Consider the following 11,586-nt stretch of genomic DNA (forward strand, 5'->3'; position numbering starts at 1 on the left):
ATTATTTACACTTTACTTAAGTTTACTTAGGATAAATGCATTATTTTATTATTTCTTAGGTTAGACACCTAGGAGTTTGTGTACTCATATGAGTTGTCATTTTGACAACATAGGAGTAAGCAACTCTAATTTAGCACACAGTGTCTACATCACTAGAGTTTGCATAATCAATTAAGTTGTCATGTTGACAACACAGTTGTTTACACTCTCAATTTAACACATGGTGTCTACAACATAATTGTACATGGTACCCCTTTGTAGGCTTATCCTCTCATCATCACACTAACTCCTATGCTTAATGGAGGATAATCCACACTTGGTGGACATGTTCCTAGTTATAAGACTTATCATGTTGCTGACTCCTAGACATTATAGATGCTTCATAGAGGTCTTTATATACAAGCACCTCTAGTGTACTCTACATTGAATTGAATATCATATTGCTATTCTGATCATACTCTATTGGTCTAATTGTGCTATTTATTATGCTTCTTGGTCTTGGGTGATTTTTCCCTAAGGAAAATTCTGATATGGTATCAGAGCCATAGAGACATCATTTCATAGCCATGGAGATCGATCTTGCTTCACCTCTCTGAGGACACCTTGACCCAAATCTAGAGTATTCACAAATATTGAGAGCATCTAGAGCCAAAGCGGACCTCACCATTGCATCCAAAGTGTCGATTCAATGAAAATTGACTATAAATTTGTCTATATTGGGCAATACTCGAATTTGAGGAAAAAAAAATTTGCAAATTGGCACCCGAAAGCCCTGATTTGCAAATCTAGTATGATCTATTAGATCTACAATTTATTTTGTTTCAAATCTAAATTTTATTTTTCTCTGCAATTTTTCATTTGCAATTTTTAGAAAAAAAAAAAAAAAAAAATTAGGCCTAGTGGGCCTGCAGAGATTTTTTTTTGCAAGAACTGGGTGGTGAAATCCTAGCCCCTATAGGAGGAATATTCTATCAGCAGGTCAAATATTCCATCAGCATATTCCTTGCAAATTTTAGCTGGCAACTACCATACATCCAATAGACATAGCAATCGGTGACCAAATATAACAAGCGGTCTTCAAATTTCAGTTTGCAAACTTTTTGGCAAGCAATCTTTACCAACTCTCAACGGCCTTAGATTTGCATTACCCCCAACGAAGTTGAGTCTTTAAACACATTTTTCTATTCTTTCATAGCACATGTGGGATTATTAACCCACACCACTAGCAATAAAATCTCGTCATCCGTTTAACATTGGTCACCAACGACGATAGCACTGACAGCTCACCTCGCCGGTGTTTTAGACTTTTCTGGCACCGACCCAATCAAACCCTTCGAAACAATGTACTCAGTCTCTAGTGTCATTGAAGCTCCCACCCATGCAATTTCATGGTGGCTCCCTTCCATGTCGAACCTTCATTTTTTCAATGACCACGGCCACATGTTCCCCACCAACCAAAGCAATTCCACGAATCACAAACTGAGCATGGACCCCTCCTACACACCTTAGCATCCTGGTCAACACAAGAAAGGCTCAATCAGCATGCCAAGTCAGACCTGCCATGTCAGCAAATTTGTACTATCTGTACATTCCCAAGGACACGTGAGCAGTGACATCACCCAGGGCCTAATTTTTGCTAATGTCAATAGACCCCGTCATTAAATTTGACAGTCATTCGACCATCATCCGAAGGCCAAATAAAATTGTTGTGGTGTTCATTTGACCGCCAAAATTTAACCTCATTTTTTTGTCAAACCCCTCTCTAGATTCATTTTTTATTTGACAATTTGACTTTGGGAGGCCATATCTTAGTCATCTGAGCTCCAAATTAGTTGCAATATTTTTTGATTTTGGGTAGAATTTCTTGAACTTTTTAGTGGTGCTATTATTTTCTAGTTTTGGTGCATGGATTTGTTAGAAATTGTAGTTTTTGGTGACTATACGTGTCCAATCCTACCTTTTGCAACGTCAAATGATCTGTATAGCTCATTTGGACTCCAAATCAGGTTCCATTTTTTTGAAAGTATCTTCAATAAAATTATAGACATGTGTACACAGAATATCACTTTTTGAATTAGGTCCTTTCTTTGCATTGTATTACTTCAAAATTACTGCACATTGTAAAGTTCCAAATTTGTACTATAAAAGGAGGTTGTAAAAAGTAAAATCAAAAGTTTGCTAAGGCCAAAATTTGCAAGTGGCTATTGTAAACATACTAAATATAAAGTGTCAAAATCTTTCATTTGGGGGGGAGGGGTTCTTGGTTGAGTGAAATGGGGGGGCAGGCAATGTTGTTTCTCGGTGTTGTGTTCCTCTTTTCTTGCTATTATCTTTTAATTCTTACATCATGAGAAATCTTAAGTTTCCAAAATTAACACCACATAACTATGAGCACATGGTCTATTAAAATGTGGTGTAATTAATGCATAATGAAGTTTCTCAATATGTTGATGGTACCCTTCCTAAACCAACAAGTGATCAAGTATCTAAAAGTGATATTATTGCTTGGGAAATGGCATATAGGAAAGCCTTAGGTGATATCATGTTGGGGATTGAAGACAAAATATTGTATCAAATCCAGAAGTATAAGACATCCAAGGAAGCTTGGGATTCCCTCAAAAACCTATATGGTAACATGACTGAAGAGGATGTTTACAAAATTGAAGATGAGCTTGTCTCCCTAGATCCTATGACATTTGATTCTATACAAGATTTCATCATTAAGGTGAATGAATTAAGAACAAAGCTTGATGATTGTGGTAGTCCTATTAAAGATGATAGGTTAATCTATCTCATTTATAATAAGCTTCCATCTGAGTACTCCACATTTTTTTCTTCTTACAGCACCACCAACACTACATTAGGGGCTACATATTAGAAAGTCACTTTTTATGGTTATGCTCAACCATTGGACGATGAAGAAAAGAAGTTGCAATTAATGGGAATTCTCAAGTCATCTAAGTCTAAGGCATTGCTGGCTATTAATGAGGGTTCTCAAAATTTAGCTGCTCAAAGTTCAAACAAAGGAAAGGGAAAGAAGAAGAAGTGGAAGAAAAACAAACTAAAGGATACAAAAAAGACAAAACCTCCATCAAATGAACAAGGCAAGTCTTCCTCAAATACAAACAAGAAGGAGGACTCTAGTCAAGAGAAGAAAAAGTGTGCCTATTGTAAAAAGATGGGTCATGATAAATATCAGTGTTTGCATAAGCAGATTGATGAGTTGAAGCACATCATGAAGAAACACAATGTTCCAGTGCCTAATGCTTATATGGAAAAAGTTTTAGCAATAAACCACGGACAGAAATAATAATTCAATGCAAATATAACCAATATCAGAAAAAGATAGATCACATAGGAAAGAATACAAGACACCAAGATTTAATGTGGTTCACCCAATCCTTGGGCTACGTCCACCAAATAAGTCCAATATTTTTATGATCCAGTGATTGCAACTTGATTACAATCTTTAATCCCTTACAGCTCAATACTAGTACAAGAACCAATTTTTGCATCACCTTATAAAACAATCCCTAACCCTAAGCTCTTTTATACAAGTATTTTTACCACTATAGGGTTATAATTAATAATCACATGTTGGCCCCAAAGAATTTATGAAGTATGTACAGTACTTTCTTGATTAGTCACCACAATCTAACAATCTCCCACTTGGGGACTAATTAAGCTTCAAACTAAACAACAATCTCCCACTTGGAGATTCATCCTATAGCTATGTCACTATTCCATGAGGCTCCCACTAGATCAAACCACCCTAGACTCTACTATTCTTTTATTCATGTTTAGTCTCGAAGACCAACCGAAGCTAAAGAGGAGTTCAGCTTCTCCCTTGTTACTACCTCTATCAAAATATTGTTGCATTGTCATTTATATGTATCTTCTCTAGCTTTAATTTTCCATCCTCCAAAACTAACTAAATGAAATTGTACCACAACTATATATGTTTGGTCTTTGAATGCAGATCTGAATTCTTGGCAAGATGAATGGCACTCTAACTATCTATGATCAAATAATCATCCTTTTGAGGATGTCCCAAGTCTTCTAAGAAGAACTGAAGCCATATAATCTCCTTGGCTACCTCTGTAGCAACAACATACTCTACCTCTGTAGTGGATAGAGCATTAATCTTCTGTAACCTAGAAACCCAACTCATTACTACCCCACCAACAGTAAAGACATTACCTATAGTACTCTGCCTAGTATCAATATCCCTTGCCAAATCTGAGTCAACATAGCCCTATAATTTAGTAGTAGAGATCCCATATTAGATGTTCCTCTCAAATATCTAAGAATCCATTTGACTGCATTCCAATGCTCAAGCCCTGGATGACTCATATACCTGCTAACGACTTCCACTGCATGTGCAATATTTGGCCTCGTACATGCCATAGCATACGTCAAACTTTCTACAACTGAAGCATAGGGTACCTTGGACATCTTATCCTCCTCTTCTTATGTCTTGGGAAACATCTCCTTAGTCAACTTCAAATGGCCAGGTAAAGGTGTGCTGACAACTTTAACATTCTCCATAGAGAAACGTTGCAACACCTTCTCCACATAATCAGCTTGAGATAGCATCAATGTTTTGTTCTTTCGATCTTTTCAAATATTCATACCAAGGATTTGTTTTGCTGCCCCCAAATCCTTCATAGAAAATACATGTGCTAACTAGCATTTTAGCCCCTTAATATGATCTTTGTTAGACCCAGCTACAAGCATATCATCAACATATAAACATAAAATAATGTAGTTGTCATCATTCAACCTCTTAAAATAAACACAATGATCTGAATGACACCTACAATATCCATGCTCATGCATAAAACTATCAATTTTTAGATACCATTGCCGAGGTGCTTGTTTTAATCCATATAAACTTTTCTTCAATTTGCACACTAAGTTCTCCTTACCTTTGACCTCAAATCCTCGTGGTTGAGCCATATATATCTCTTCATCCAAATCACCATGAAGGAATGTTATTTTAACATCAAGCTACTCTAAATGCAAATCTTCAGTAGCCACAATACTTAAAATAGTACGGATAGAAGTCATCTTAACAACGGAAGAAAATATCACATCAAAATCAATGCCCTTTTTTTTATACAAATCCTTTTACAACTAACCTGGCTTTAAATCTTTTCTTACCTCCATCCTCTTCTTTTAACCTGTAAACCAACTTATTCTATAAAGCTCTTTTACCTACAAACAACTTGCATAAATCTCATGTCTTATTCTTTAGCAAAGAGTCCATTTTGTCTTTCATTGCAGACTCCCACTAAATCTTAGTATCCATCTGCACAGCTTCATCATAACATTCAGGTTTACCAGCATCGGTGAGTAAAATTGAATACAAAGAGGGAGAGAATCTTTCTAGAGATCTAATTTTCCTTGTTGAACATCATCTTTTGGAGTATCATCCAACACTACATAATCATCTTCTTTCTTCTCATGTTGCTGCAATAGATCTTTGTACAACACTTTCTCATTGAATATGACATCCCTACTTACAATTTTATGATTTTCTTCAACTCTTTTTTTGTCTTCACTTTTGTAATATTAAATGCCACTGATGGTGCCAAGCATAATCAAATGCTTCCAAGTGTCTTTCTATCCAAAAAATCCCATTCGTCATTTGACATAGATCCCTGATTCTTGGTTTTTCCTTCCAACGGCTTTCATAAATCCTTCTAATAAAGATAGTCCTCCATTTGCATTTTCCATAACTAGAAGTTCTATCCATTAAACCTATCAATCCTTAGCTTACCCTCATCTTCCATCGCTCCCACTCAACTATGAGACTCCCACTCAACCATGAGACTTTCTTGTAGAGGGTAACTAAAAAACATCCTCACTCTGATACCACTTGTTAGGAATAAACCATGGATAGAAATAAAAATTACATGAAAATATAACCAATATCAGAAAAAGATAGATCACATAGAAAAGAACACAAGACACCAAGATTTAATGTGGTTCACCCAATCCTTGGGCTACATCTACTAAATAGCAAGTCCAATATTTTTATGATCCACTGATTACAACCTAATCACAATCTATAATCCCTTACATCTCAATACTGCTGCAAGAACCAATTTTTGCATCACCTTATAAAGCAATCCCTAACCCTAAACTCTTTTATACAAGTATTTTTACCACTTTAGAGTTATAATTAATAATTACATGTCAGTCCCAAAGAATTTATGAAGTTTCCTAACCAGTCACCACAATCTAACACAAAGGAAATTCATCCTTAGATTCTAAGGGAAAAGGGCATGCTTTACTCACAAACATTGTTAGTCATGGAGAATATATCACCATCAAAGTGATATTTTTCTTCCACAACACATTCAGAGGTACCACATATCTTTGTAGGTGATGATACTAAGGTGAAAGTTGAAGGTAAAGGTGAAGTGGAGATGGACAATGGAGCATTCAAGGATGTTCTATATGTTCCTAATCTTACCTCCAACCTTCTTTCAATCTACCAAATGACTCACTATGGAGGTGGAAATAAGGTTGAATTTCTTCCTGACTCAGTGGTAGTGAAAAGCATTAAGGATGACTCTATGATTGCAATTGGTGAAGCTAATCATGATTCAAGGCTTTACACTTTCTCCTCCTTTGTGCCAAAATCAAATGCACAAGCCTTGTTATTACATTCAAATGTAGAAAGCAAACTATGGCATGAGCAATTTGGACATCTCAACTACAGATATCTTCAGTAGCTTAGTAGCAAGAAAATGGTTAATGGTCTACCTCAAGTTCAACTTTTAGAAGGTGTTGTTTCTGGTTGATCACTTGGGAAACATCCAAAAAATTTGTATGAAAAGGGGAAGTCTTGGAGAGCAAAATGTGTTCTTGAATTGGTTCATAGTGATGTGGTAGGACCATTTCCAATGACATCATTTGGCAAGTCTTTCTATGCATTCACCTTCATAGATGACTACCCTTGTTGTATTTCTTCATGGGTCACAAGAGTGAAGTGTATGAAAAAATTCTTAGCTTCAAGGCTCAAGTGGAAAAGCAATCAAGGAAATTCATCAAAATTCTTTGAATAGATAATGGGGGGGAGTATGTGAACACAAGACTAATAGACTTTTGCACTCAAGAGGGTATTGATCTTTAGCATTCACTACCATATACACTATAGAAAAATGGTTTTGTTGAAAGGAAAAATAGAACTCTCAAAGAGATGACCACTTGCATGCTACAAAACAAGTCTCTTGATCAAGTCTTTTAGGCTAAAGTGATGAATTGTGCTAACTACATCTAGAATAGGAGTCCTCACAAAGATTTGGATGGTGTAAATCCTTTTGAAGCATGGATAGGTAGGAAACCTATAGTTAAGAACTTCAAAGTCTTTGGTTGTCCAACATGGGCATGAATACCTCCATAGAAATGCAAGGCATTGGAAGCTCAAAACAAACCTTGCATCTTTGTTGGATATGTAGACTCACATAAAGCCTAGAAGTTAATGGATCCAGAGACACATGATATATTATATGAGAGGAGTGTACATTTTGAAAAAAGTTTTCCAAGCTTTTCTTCTTCAACTCCTCCTTCTTCCTCCTTCATTGAAGAGAGTGATAGTAATAACAGTGACTTGGAAGATCTTCATCCCCGACCAACCCAAAGGCATCAACTAGTTTAGATCAAGGATACTCCTTCTACATCTTCTTCCACTAGACCTCGATGGGCTAAGAAGACATTAGATTTGGCAGGACCATTGGCATGAAATCCTTCTGAAACAAGGAGGACAAGATCATAGCACAATTCACTCCCACATGCTTATATTGCAATTGCTTCAAATCCATAGTCATTCAAAGAATCATTAGGTATTCTAGAATAAGATAAGGCAATAGAGGAAGAATATAACTCACTTATGAGAAATGATACATGCGACTTAGTCTCTCTTCCTAAGGGAAGAAAATTGGTTCAATGTAAGTGGATCTATCAGATCAAATTTACAGTGGATGGAAGTGTTGATAAAAATAAGGCTCGACTTGTTACAAAAGGATTTTCTTAGGTACCTGGCATTGATTACAATAAGACCTTTGCACCAGTGGCAAAGATGAATTCCATTCATTTGACAATAGCTATAGCAGCAACTCAGAGATGGGATGTTCATCAGATGGATGTGAAGAGCACATTTTTGAATGGTGATCTATATGAGGAGTTATATATGGAGCAGCCACAAGGATTCATAGAGGATGCTACCTTGGTTTGTGAATTGAAGAAGTCTATCTATGGACTTAAACAAGCTCCCAAAGCTTGGTAAGCCAAGATGGATTCCTTCCTTCTCTCCAAAGGCTTCACCAGATGTCATTTTGATCTGAGTGTCTACATTCTTCAGAGGGATGATTCACATTTACTCCTTGTAATTTATGTGGATAATTTGATCATTATAGGAAGTACTACATCCATCATCAACAATGTTAAGGCTACTTTTTAGGACAGGTTTGCGATGATAGACTTGGGTCTACTTCACTATTTCCTTGGTATAGAGATACATCACTCTTCATCAGGGATCACACTGTCACAACCCAAGTATGCTCTTGATCTTCTAGGTCGATTTCACATGAGTGACTACAAGGTTGCATCCACCCCATTCCTTTCTAGTGTTAAGTGAGAAACAAAGTGTTCCACTCCACTTGTTGATGCAACTTTGTATAGATAGTTGGTTGGAAGCCTTATCTACGTGACACATACACACCCTGACATTTCATTTGCAGTTGGTATGGTTTCAAGCTTTATGCAATATTTGCATGAACTTCATTAGAAGGCAGCCAAATGCATCCTACATTACATCCAAGGTACACATACACATGGAATACATTATGTAGCTAGTACAAGTCTTTAGTTAGTGGGATATACAGACTAAGACTATGTAGGAGATATTGATTCTCACAAGTCTACTTCAGGATATGTGTTTCATCTTGGCTTCAACCCCATTTATTGGTAGAGTAAAAAGATAAACACCATTTCTCTTTCATCAATTGAGGCTGAGTATCAAGGAGCTATGATTGCAGTGATGGAGGTTATTTGGCTACAACAGATTCTAAAGGAGTTTGGATTTGATCTACCCAGACCCACCATCATCCATTGTGATAACTAGTGTGCTATTGAAATCTCAAAACATCTAGTCCAACATCAGAAAACAAAGCATATTGAGGTTCATATGCACTATATAAAAGAGTTGATCCATGAGTAGGTCATTGCATTGTAGTATTGTCCTATTGAGTAGAAGGTAGCTGACATTTTCACCAAGCCCTTCACAAAGGTCGAGTATATTCATTTGTGAGATCTCTTAGGGGTGAGGGATTTTTCACCAAGGGGGTCACATGATCCTTCTCTTCTCTATTGTACATATCTCTCTTTTTGGGGGAGGGTTTTTCCCATGAGGTTTTCCCTCTTTATCCATTTGTAGAGAGATTTCATGCATTTCAACATTGCATTTGTACTTGGTTACCTAACATGGCCTAGTATCTAGGACCCATTATACATTTCATCATAGCTTTTGTGAGCTTAAGTGCATTCCCCGAAGTTGCACTTAAGGGTGGTTTTTAGTGTAAATAATTATTATTTAGACTTTACTTAAGTTTACTTACGATAAATGCATTATTTTATTATTTCTTAGGTTAAACACCTAAGATTTTGCATACTCATACGAGTTTTCATGTTGATAACATACAAGTAAGCAACTCTAATTTAGCACATGGTCTCTACATCACTAGATTTTGCATAATCAACTGAGTTATCATGTTCACAACACAATTGTTCGCACTCTCAATTTAGCACATCGTATCTACAACATAATTGTACATGCTACACCTTTGTAGGTTTATCCTCTCATCATCACACTAACTCTTGTGCTTAATGGAGGATAATCCACACCTAGTGGACATGTTCTTTGTTATAAGATTTATCATGTTGTTAACTCCTAAACATTATAGATGCTTCATAAAGGCCTTTATATACAGGCACCTCTAGTGTACTATACATTGAATTGAATTGAATTGAATATTGTTATTCTGATCATACTCTATTGGTATATTTGTGGTAGTTATTGTGCTTCTTGGTCTTGGGTGATTTTTCCCTAAGGAAAATTCTTACACCCCCCACCTCTCAATGACTTGCTTGCCATTACATTTCCAACAATGATCTCCAGCAATATCCTAGTATGCTTGAGAAAAGGTCAATGAGAAGCCATCAAGGCTAAAGGATTGGAAGGCTTGAAAGGAGAAAATAACATATTTGATCTCCTCACAACAAAATTTTGTTGACAGAGAATTATTGTTCTCCTCTAAGATGAGCAAAGGAATAGAATCAAAGAGATCATCTAGGTCTCTAAAATTTTGATCCAAATCACCTCTATCCAAAACATAGTTAATAGCCTCAATATTAATGTCCACCTCATTACTGACTATAGATCCATCAAGAAGAGTGAGGGATCTAATACTATTTCTTCTTCTATGCTTCAAAGTGAATTGGTGGAAAAACCTCCTATCTTTATCCCCTTCCTTCAACCATATTTTTTTTCCAATTAATCTCCTCTTATCTAGAGAGTCTAAACCATTGGTCCATGAGGTTTATTCTTCCCATATAAGAACACTATCCTCATTGTTAGATTCTATCTAAAGTTGCACCTCTTCCATTTTATCAACCAAAATTTTATTCCATTCAAAGATAATATGAAATGAACTTCTATTCCATTTATTAACTTTTTCCTTTCTCTCTTAGCTTGGAGCATAAGTTAATTATCACAAAATATATACAATAGGGGTATACCACTAGGTATTAATAAATCATGGGAATGGGGATTGAAGATCTACATAGTTACAAATCTAAAAGGTGAAACCACCCTTTTACAAACTTTCCACTCCAATAGGATTGCATTATAGTATGAAGTAGTCCTCATCTTAGCTTCAAAGTTGAAGTCATCTAAATTAATCCAGTAAGAGAAAAGGGTAAATTTGTCTAACCTTGCTTGGATCAAACTATTATCCTTCCTACAATTAGCGCAAGTAAAGTAATCTCCTCTAAGATCCAAATCAATAAGACCAAATTCTAAAGTAAACTCCCCTAGATCCTCCATACTATCTCTATAGTCTTCATTCCCTCCAACCTTCTTCAAAGGGTAGAGAGAATATTTGAAATCCCCAACTACCATCCATTTTATATTACTTTTGTTTCCCATATATTTTGTTAGAGAAAACTAGAAATAGTTTTAGTAAACTATATTGTTAAAGGAGCATAAATATTTATAATATTCCATGATTATCTTGAGGAAATTTCATGATAGGGTAAGATGAGAGAGTTAAGGGAATAATGCAGAACAGTACATGAATTTTTTTTCTTGTTCAAGATGATTGATAAACCACTAGACATCCCAATAGATTCCACCACTTCTCACTCTAAATTTAGCCAAATTTATCAACAACCTTTTTAAAACCTACTATTTTTATTTTGGTTTCTCAGATGAAAATCATATAAACCTAAACTATAATAAAGTACACTTGAGAGTCTATTTCTTAACCATGCTATTGAGACCTCTTAGATTCTAGGACA

Source organism: Cupressus sempervirens, chromosome 8, assembly GCF_028749045.1.
Source record: "Cupressus sempervirens isolate cs-2001-9-10 chromosome 8, ASM2874904v1, whole genome shotgun sequence".
Classification (NCBI taxonomy): Eukaryota; Viridiplantae; Streptophyta; class Pinopsida; order Cupressales; family Cupressaceae; genus Cupressus; species Cupressus sempervirens.